Source organism: Octodon degus, unplaced genomic scaffold (assembly GCF_000260255.1).
Source record: "Octodon degus isolate 3935 unplaced genomic scaffold, OctDeg1.0 scaffold00024, whole genome shotgun sequence".
Lineage (NCBI taxonomy): Eukaryota > Metazoa > Chordata > Mammalia > Rodentia > Octodontidae > Octodon > Octodon degus.
This window is the reverse complement of record NW_004524600.1, coordinates 15458720-15469069: the sequence shown is the minus strand read 5'-3', so window position 1 is coordinate 15469069 and position 10350 is coordinate 15458720. Positions and strand designations below refer to the sequence as shown.

The window sequence follows — 10350 nt, the reverse complement described above, 5'->3', positions numbered from 1 at the left end:
TTTTGTCAGCTTTGTGCTTTAGAATGCAGAATATTTTGGCACCATTGGAAATAGTGTACATACAAACTATCCTATCCTCCACTAAGGCTAGCACCTGGTTAGTGCAATGAGCTCAGCCTGCTATGACACAGTGCTGTTTGGAAGTTGGAAGGCTTCAGTTACTTACCGGGGCAGGGGGAGATATGTTCATTGTTATGACAGTCCTCCACTATAGCATAAATAGCCTGTTGTGGGATGTTTTAGAGTCACAGCCATCAATAATCCAGTCAGGGATGTTTAGGATGTGAGGTTAGGTGGTGCAAAACTATTGAGGAGAAATCTACTAATTAATTACAGGACAGGTCCTCTAAAGTCTTCTTAGATTTGTTGGGAATGAAGGAGGTACGGTCAGAGGGAGGCTTCAGTGAAAGGAGGCTAGAAGTTGTGTGAAGGTAGAATGTAGTGTCTGAGTTCTAGAGGGAGAAATGTAATGAAAAGCCCCATGGGTTACAAGACTTTGTAATCCATCATAAGACCAGACTTGGAGGGCCTAAAGGAAATTTATTGTTTGAGCCTTAGGAATGAGGAGACCAAGAACAGCCAGTACCATAAGGCAAAGTGGTCAGCTCTGATACATGGGGTCAAACTGTTTAAGAAATAGACTACTCAGAGTAGGGAGTCTTCTACAAGCTGTTGAAGAATCCAATTGCCTGTAATATGGGTACAAAGATAAAAAAGCCTTATTAGGGTTGGGAAAACATGAAGTGGGGCCTTCCTACCCTTTCCAGTTTCTGGAATGAATGAGTTCATGAAGAACCAGGAGTGAAGAGCTCATTGAGTTCACTTTGGAGGCATCATGAGAAGACAATGAGACAGTTATGGAACCAGACCCTAAAATAGCCATCTAATCCCAAGAAAGAGATGAGTTCCTGTCAGCCTGTGGGAAGGGTAGAGAGGAAATTATGTTTTTTTCTGTCCATTAGGATTTCTTGGGTGGTGGGTGTGATTCAGAGTCTTAAGGAAGTTAGCTCTGGGAACACAAGTTGCGTCTTATGTTTAGAAACTCTATAATCTGTCTTCCAGAAAATTAAGAAGAAGCATAGTCTGAAATCAGCATAGGTCCTTTGTGTGGCTACAGAGAATATCATCAACATACTGCAGGAGAATGCTAGAGCTTTGGTCAAATTCAGAAAGGTCTCTTTCAAGTGCCTGTCTAAAGAAATGGGGCTGTCACAGAATCCTTGCAGCAGAACTGTCCAGGTCAATTGTTCTGTGAAGTTAGAAGGGGAACAGTCTAGGAAATGCAAAAAAAAAAAAAAAAAAAAAAAATTAGAACAGAGGGTTCCAAGGTGTGCGTGAAGAAAGCATAACTTTAAGGTCAAATACCAAGAAGCATGTTGTGTCATGGGGTATTTGGGAGAGGAGGGTATAAGGCTCAGGGACCATGGGGTGAATAAGAATTGCAGCCCAATTGATCTAATGAAGGTCTTATACCAAACAGAAGGAACCATCAAGGTTTTTTTGATAGGGAGAAAAGGGGTAATGTGAAGAGAGATTTTTGAAGTCAATATTCTGCCCTGAGAAGGTGATAAACAATGGGTTTGATTTTCCTCAGTCCTTCTGGGGTAAGGTGGCTCTGGGGAATGGAAATGAGTAGGATGCTTTAGTGAATTTTTTATAGGGATCTTGGGGGAAGTATTTTGGGGTACTAGTATCCTACACCTGGAGGTAGAAAATATGCCATTTTATGGAGATGGCATTGGCTGAAGAGGAGCAGGGAGAGGAATACTTCACAGTGGTGGCTCATCTGCTGGATCAGGATCAGAATCTAAGGGGTAAGGGTAGGTTTTTCTTCCAGCAGGAGTATCTTGTGGGCAGAGGGAGGAATAGGAACTAAAAGTGAAGAAATGTGGGCATAAGGGACCTCCTGTCACTTGCCACTTCTGTGTAAGTAGTTATTAAAGTCACATGAATTTGGAAATTAAATGTGTCAAATTCAGGCCATTTAGCTGCCAATGTCCAGCTTTTACCTGGTCCAAGTAATGAAAGAACAATATGTCAAATGTTTTGGTAGAATATCTCCTTTCAAGAAGAAGAATGAAAGATATGTCAAGAAGGCATTTCAATGGGATATCTTCCAGAATTTTAGAAAATTGGGATCCTATGGTAACTGATAAGAGAGTCCTAAGCCTTGTGTTGGGGCATCCCCAAAACAGGAGTAGGGATCTGGAGTTCCCTTGCAGGTGTGGGTGGTCCAGCCAAATTTTCCAAGATATTGGTTAGGAATTCCTGCTCCATGACTTATAGAAGTTCATGGCAGAGCCTGGCCCTGCTGGGCTCATCCTAGCTGGGTGGTCTGGGATGGTCCTACACTTGCTGGGCACACTTAGGGGAAGTTAGGCGTTGATGGTACCAGTCCTGGGTTGCATAATAAAACATCCCACATTGAGTTGAAGATTAGCAGGAAATGGTAAATGACATGGAGCTCCTAAAGAAGAGGGGAAAAGAGAAAGAGGGAGGGAGGGGTGGGGTGGGATTGATAGGTGACAAAAGAAAGAGGTGGGGGATATTGTTGTACTCTGCTCTACCTCTGTCCTGCATTGGGATCCAAATTTTAGAAGAAGATGAAAAGAAGCAGAAGTACAAGCTCCATAGGACAGATTTATTTCAAAACAAACCTGAGCAGAACACTCTGCCACTAGAAACCAAACTGGCTACTTTTGTACAGTCTATGGGGTCAGTTGAGTCTCCTATGATAATTGTCAATGGAGGTGTAGTACTTGATCAATTGACTTGAGAAGTTAAAAGGTTAACTAAATTGATTCATCAGTTATACACCCTAGGGTGTGGAGGCCCCACCCCAGAGTGACTCATCACTGAAAGGATATAAAAGGGAACTGAGGAAGGATGGAGGGGTCCATTTTCTGGGAGGAGCTCTAGTCTTCATGGTCAGCTTGGACATCATCTCCTGGCTTATAGCACAGAATCTTCTCTGAGGCTTCCACCTTGGATCCTTCAGCCTTCCAGTGTAGACTCATCAATCTTCTGTGGCAGATCCATCAGCCTCCTGATTGGGCTTGCTTGGAATACTGCAGTGAGCTCCAGACCTTGGACTGAATCCTTCAGTTTCCAGTGTGTAGATGCCCTCTGCAGCTTCCTCATTTGACTCTGTGGCTGACTGTCATAAGACAATCTTGTAATTTCTCACACATTTGTACATATTGTGTTATTTTTTATTTACATTTAAATTCTGTTTCTTCAAAAAGGAGTGAGTTTTGTATAGGATGGTACAATGCTTTATAGACAAGAAAAAAAAAACTGTTCTAGAACCAACTTATTCATCAATCTCTTCTTTATCCTCCTCATCCTCTTTATCTTCTTCCCCCTCCTACTCTTCCTCCTCTTCTTCTTTTTCATGCTTTTTTCATCCTTGATGATTCCCTTTTTTGCTGCATCAAGTTTTCCGTTAGCCTAGTAGGCAGTGATGTCCTTTTCATACTTCTCCTTCAGTTTAGCAGTCCTGTTCTCATATGGCTGCTTGTCATCTGCTGCAGTATTATTCCACATTTTCCCAAGTTTCTTTGCAACATCACCAATGAAGAGGCCAGGATGTTCTCCTTTGATTTTCGGGCAATACTCAAAAATCAAGAAGGCACAAAGAGGCCCTTTGGGAGCATTGGCATCCTTAAACTTCTTTTTTGTTTCTTCTTTATTTTATTTTTTTTTTTTGACTTATAATGAAAAGATTTATTTGGGCTCAACACATAAGTGATTCCAGATCATCATCTCGTAGATCCATTGTTTGTGGATCTTTCAGGGGATCAGGGAATAGAAATATTGGGAATTTGTTTCTTCTTTAGGAGGAATACAAGTTTTCATTACTCTTTTATCACGAGCCTTGTCTGCTTTTGCCATGTCTTCCCCCTCACTGAGCACTTCTTAGAAAACTCTGAGAAGTTAACAGAAGCAGCTGGTTGCTTTTTCTTGTGCTCCTCTTGGCAAGTTTGCGCAGAGAATGCATAAGATGACATTTTGACTCTCAGCCTCTTACGATCTCCTTTGCTCATGTTTACTTGCTTTCCTCAGTGAGGTAGAGTTGCCTAGTGCCAGTCTGGCTCTCACTTGCCCGGTGTCATTTCTAAGGAGCTCAATGTATTGCAATCTATATCATGTGTTATATCTGGTCCTCTAGTAATACCCTGACTGATACATGAGATAAATATCAGACTCCTTCTGGTAAGATGGCAAGGTCTCCCCCTTTCCTTCCTTGCTCAGGTATGGATTTTCAATTCATTGTTTGATTTTATTTTATTTTTTTGGTAGAACAGGGGATTGAACTCAGGCCCTTGCACTTGCCAGGGAAGTGCTTATTCCACTGAGCCATCTCCCCAGCCCCTGTTGTTTGATTTTAGGATAAACTCAAGAACTTTTTCAAAAACATCTTATGACCCAAACTTCTGCCTTATCTTTGTTTTTTCAGGATTGATTTCTGGTATATGGTAATCAAGTAAGTTAAAAAAAATAAATATTCAAACATAATATGAAAGTTAGTATCACAGACTGATTTGTAGGCAAGTGACTTTAAACAGAACTTGGTTTTGAAAAATTTATCAGTCCTATAGAAGTTGATCAGAAAAAAAATAAATAAAACAGTTAGATGCCAATATAATACCTATATCTGACAATGGTAAAATATCCAGCCAAATCTTAATTTACAATCTCCTAAGATTATATTTTCTCTTTTCTCTTGGGAGGGTATTTTATTTTTTAAAGAAAATAAAAAATAACAAAAAAAATAACAACAACAACAACAAAAAAAAAAACCACAGTAGCAATGATACCATTTTTCACTAAACAAGATGATAGGAATTTCACAATGGCTGTTATGGTGAATATTGTTTTCTTCAAATTAATTGTTCAGATTATCATATATTCCCATTAACAAAAACCTCCGTGGGGCTGGTGAGATAGCTCAATAGACTAAGTGCCCTCTTAAGAAAGCAGAGAGACTGGGGTTCGATCCCTGGCACCACATGCCACACTGACCCCGAGCCCCAGTGTGCTGAGCTGGCCATTGAGGCCCGGTGCTGCAAAACAAACCTCTGTGGAAAAGTAAGTTACTTCCACACACCAATGTTTATAGGATGCAAGCAACAGGCTCTTTTTTTCAGCACCGGGGGTGTGTGTGGGGGGATGTCGAACTTGGGACCTTGTGCTTGTCAGGCACGTGCTTATGTTACTGACCTATATATCCCTGACAACCCTCAACAGGTCCTTTGTATCCAGTACAATATTTAGCATAAAAAACAACAATTTCCAAATTGGAACATATCTAATAATCAAATAAAACTTAAATGGCTTGCTAAATGTGGTGAAAAATATCCTCAGTCCTTGCAATAGGAATAATGAGGCTACATTTTAAGTGCAAAGACTGACTATATTTTGTTGAAACATTACAGAGGGTGACCTAGCACATCTCCACCAGGCATGTTATGTAGAAGTGAGAATGCTGATTAAAATACACCAATGAACCAAATACATTGGGATTATCATGGAAAGTGCAGGCAGTTTTGGAAGGTGTTTCTTTTCCTATATTTTCCAGATAAGATTTTTTAATTTGTCTTTCTTGTCAACAGAAGCTATAATTCTAGAGTGGAACCTGATAAAAACTCTGAAAGTCCTTATGTAAGGCATGATGTCTCAATGGCACTTTCTTTTCTGTGTTTACAAAATAAAATTTCAACTAGAGCATAATAAATAAGGCACTTAACCAACTTGGGGAATGCATTACCTGCACAAGTAATTACAGGAATTTGGTAGTGAATGTCAGCAGAATCCTTTTGGGATTTTACCCAGTGAGGACAAATATAATTTGCAAATAAATTGAAGTTTGTTTTCTTTTTTCCCCTATATAATATATACATGTATACATGTTCTATCTGCTTGAGATAATATGTGGGCAAAACATAGCGAAGATTAATCCGTACTAGACTACATACTGGTATTCAAAAATTTACAACTGTGTAATGTAAAGAAAGTTAATGAATGACCTTGGGAAATATGAATGCTGGATTAATTGTGTCTTCTACATAGCGTCTTTGGTCTGTATCCAGTTTCTGAACCTAATCCCATATGTTTTCCCTTTTCTGCTGTTATGTAAGTTAAAATGACTCCAGTGCTACCTAGGGTCAATCCGTGTAGTCTGAGTTCCCTTCCATCCAATTAAGGATGTTGTTTCTCAGATTATTTCTCCTCATTCTTTCATCACTGAGTCTTCTATGGGGTCATGTCTTTCATCACAAAATAACAAAAAGTAAAAATAAAATTTGCTATGTAAAATTTCCTTCCTTCCAAACACTACTCATATCTTTACTTGTTCATGGGAAAATGCTCACAAAAGTAATGTTACTGGCATTCTTCACTCCTCTCCTCTCCAGGCTTCTCTAGTTTAGATCTTATTCCTTCTTCTCAGCCTCAACAACTCTTGTCAGGATCACCAACACTCACCAGATCAGAAGCTAGGCATTCATTCCTCATTTTAATAATTTAAAACACATTCTACAAGCTTGTGATTTGTTATCTCTTGAACCACTTCCTTCCTAGGACTCAGAAAATCACTGATTTCTTCTAAGCCTCCTTGCATGCTTTTTGCCTGTCTTATTCTGTACACACTTAGGAAATGCTACAAGCTTCACACGTGACCATCTTTTGTCTTCAGAGGTCTGAGATGGTTTTGGAAGGGCTCTTTTGTGAGAAAATTTAGGTGACTCGCACCTGCCTCAAACTCTGGAATTCATTCAAATCATTTAGCTTTTAGGCTCATTTCATTTAGGAGAAAAACTAGATGTCACCAGTTGCCAGACATCTCTGAATAAGCTGGATGAGGCGATTCAGCTTGCTTTTCCTTTTTCTAATTTTTAATATATTTGATACAGGGTCTCACTATGCAACTTGGACTCTTAGTGATCCTCCTGTTTTCAGACTCCTCAACACTGGGATTACAAGCATGCACCACCATGCCTAGTCTTAGTGCCTGGCTCAGTTCTTGGAGCAGGGCCAGTGTGGCATGTGGTGCCAGGGATCGAACCCTGGTCCCTGCACTTGCCTCAACTGGTGCTGCTGAGCTATCTTGCTGGTACAGGACATTTTTTTTTTGTGGTACCAGGAATTGAACTCAGGACCTTGTGCTTGCCAGGCAAGCTCTTATTCTATTGAAGTATCTCCCCAGCCCCAAGACATGGCTTTTGAAATTTAATTTTTCAACAAAAGAATCATGCTGATTGAATTTAAATTTTTCTGTCTTGAATTACTGGAATAAAATTTATTATTTTTATACTGCAAGATTTGATCTAACAATATTAGTTTAATATTCTTCAATTGTAGGAAGACCTGTACATGGTTTCCACTTTTATTAGTACTATAGTAATATTCCAACAACAAATATATTTGATTTCAAACATCTAATTTCTTTCATCTAATCTTAATAATTTATTTAAGGGTGCTATTATTCTTTATTGAAACATGGAAACATCTTTAAGTCAGACAGTGTAGCTTTAGGTTATATTCTGAGTAGTTTGAAAGGTGATATTTTCAAATGCACAAGTTTTAAATAGCTAATTTTGCTTTTGACATTCTACATCTTTTGTAAATTACTGAAAATTGGGTTTTTTAAGTGTTACGTGAAGTACTGAAAATTATTTTTACCAGGAATCTGGTGATCCCAAGTTAATTACACAGTTTTACATAACTACTTTCTAACATAATTACTCAATATATAAGATTTATGATGTTATATTTTTCATATCAGTTATTTGAGGATTGGGTTTCATTCATTTCTCTTCATCTGTCTTCCTCTAGTCTACAATTTAAAAACTCTTAAATGTTAAACCACAAATAATATGACGTATAATTTGGTTAATATTTTTCATCACTCACTGAAAAATATGTATGTGTAGTTTTCCCAATATGATTATGCTACTCCAATTAACCATTTAGGAACTATGCTTTTTAGTACAGTTAATCTTCCTGGATTAGCCATTGCTATTATGAATTGTTCTCCGATTTCATTTATTAAAGTAAGGTTAAGGCATTTAATATTAGGATATCCTTGGCTATGATAATATTTGCACTTTCATTTACTTTTACTCTAAAATAAAGTGAAAAACTTGCAGCGTTCAGGATTCAGTCTCACTAGTCTTTACCTCTTTTCTCCTGTGAGTTTATCTCTATGACCTGACTTTGCTGGCACCTCTCACCTTCAGTTTTGCTTATTTAGTCCTGTAAAGTATCCAGTAACTTTTCTGGCTCTAGCACTTTGGCATTGGCCCTCTGCAACTCCTATTAGAGAAAAATCACATATACATTGGCCGCTTAGACCTATAATTCATTTATCAATGAACTCTTGACTTTGCTCTGTGAAGATCGTCAGTTCTTCTATATATTTAATTTCTTTTTTGTGTTGCCTTGCTTTTGTTGTTGTTGTAGTTGTTGCTGTTTCTCTTGCTGGGAACATGTTCTGGTGCCAGCTGTTTCATTATAGATAGACATTATGTTGAAATAGTCATTTAAAAATAGGTCCGGCCAAATAGCTCAGCGGATTGAAGCACCTGCTTAGGCAGACTCAGGGGCTGGGGTTCGATAACTGGGCCTGCCCTGCCCCCCTACCCCTGCGGCATGCTGAGCCAGTTTTTGAGACTGGGCATGGTGGCGCATGCCTGTAATCCCAGCACTTAGGAGGCTGTAGACAGGGGGATCACTATGAGTCCAATCCACACAGTGAGACCTGTAGACCCTACAGACCCTGTCCTAAATGTAATAAAAAGGTCATGTCACATCATTTCTGTGCTTAAAACAAATACTACACTCAAATGAAATCCAAAGGCATTATTAAAACACAGATTAAAAAAGTTTCTCTTTTCCTGTGGGAGTTGCCAGGTTGGGAGGAGTCTGGCCTTTTCCTCTCCCTGCCATGGCTTGTGCTTATCCCCTGATATAGTCATCTGGCCAAAATGTCACCTTGCCTACTATGTTTAAGACTCACATTGGACTAAATATTATGAATTTTGTTTGCACCAACTTGTGGAAAAACAACAGGACAGCTATGTGCTGCCAGTGAATTAGAGGTCCTCAGACCAGTGCCATCTTGGGGGACTGGCAGAGCTGTAGCTCAAATTCTCAGAGTTTGTGGTGGTGGAACCCACCATTCTGGCCAGGGTGCCCTTGGCAATATGTGTCAGGGAGGCCACATGTTTACAACAACCAAAACCTGGCACTGTTGGCACCACAGAGTGAACACAGCCCAGAAACAGCATGCCATCTGCTCAACCTTGCCAGTGCTGGTCATGTCCAAAGGTCATTGAACTGAGGAAGGTCCAGCACTTCCTTTGGTGGTAGAAGATAAAGATGAAGGATACAAAAAGACTAAGGAGGCAGTTTTGCTTCTGAAGCAATTTAAAGCCTGGAATGATATCAGAAAGGTCTATGCCTCTCAGTGAATGAGGGTTGGCAAGGGCAAGAGGATAAAGCACTGTCACATCTAGTGTAAGGAACCTGCATCATCTATATTGAAGACAATAATATCAAGGCCTTCAGAAATATCCTGGGCATTGCTCTGCTCAACATAAACAAACTAAATATTTTGAAACTTGCTCCTGGTGGGCATGCGAGGTATTTCTGCACTTGGATTGTAAATGCTTTCTGGAAGTTAGATGAGCTGTATGGCACTTGGCAAAAAGCCACTACCCTCAAGAGTCACTATAACCTGCCTATGTACAAGATGATCAATACAGATCTGAGCAGAATCTTGAAGAGTCCAGAGATCCAAAGAGCCCTCCGAACACCATGCAAGATGATTCATTGTACAGTCCTGAAGAAGAATCCTCTGAAGGACCCGAGAATCATGTTGAAACTGAACCCATATGCAAAGACCATGTTCCAGACCACCATTCTTCACCAGGCCAGCAATCACAAGATCCGAATGATTAAAGCAGCTGCATGGGCAGCCAAATTGGAAGAAAAGGAAGCTTCCTGCAAGAAGTCTATGTAAGAGAAGAAAAGAAAGAAAGCTGTTGGTTCCAAGAAGCCTGTGAAGAAGCCTTTGGGAGAAGAGCCTGAAGCTCCCAAAAAAACGGCAGAAAAGAAACCTGCTGAAGAAAAGAAGTCTGCTGCATAAACTCTCAAAATCTCTATCCCTTGTATACAAGTTTGTAAATTGGAACAGCTTACTTAGTCAAAGAGGCAGTAAGAAAGAAAAAAAAAAAAAAAAGATCCTTACTGTTCAGACTTACTAACCTGGCCCTGCTTCGCTATTTATTGCAATTCAACTCTTTTCTCATTGTTTCACTCTTTCTTTTCTTTTTTTTATAGAAAGAT

The 10350-nt window shown here is 39.5% G+C and overlaps 1 pseudogene; it reads left to right on the top strand.

Moving 5' to 3' along the window:
- Window positions 1-1732: 1732 nt before the first annotated feature.
- On the top strand, window positions 1733-10150 carry LOC101560559 (annotated as a pseudogene).
- The last annotated feature ends 200 nt before the right edge of the window (window positions 10151-10350 follow it).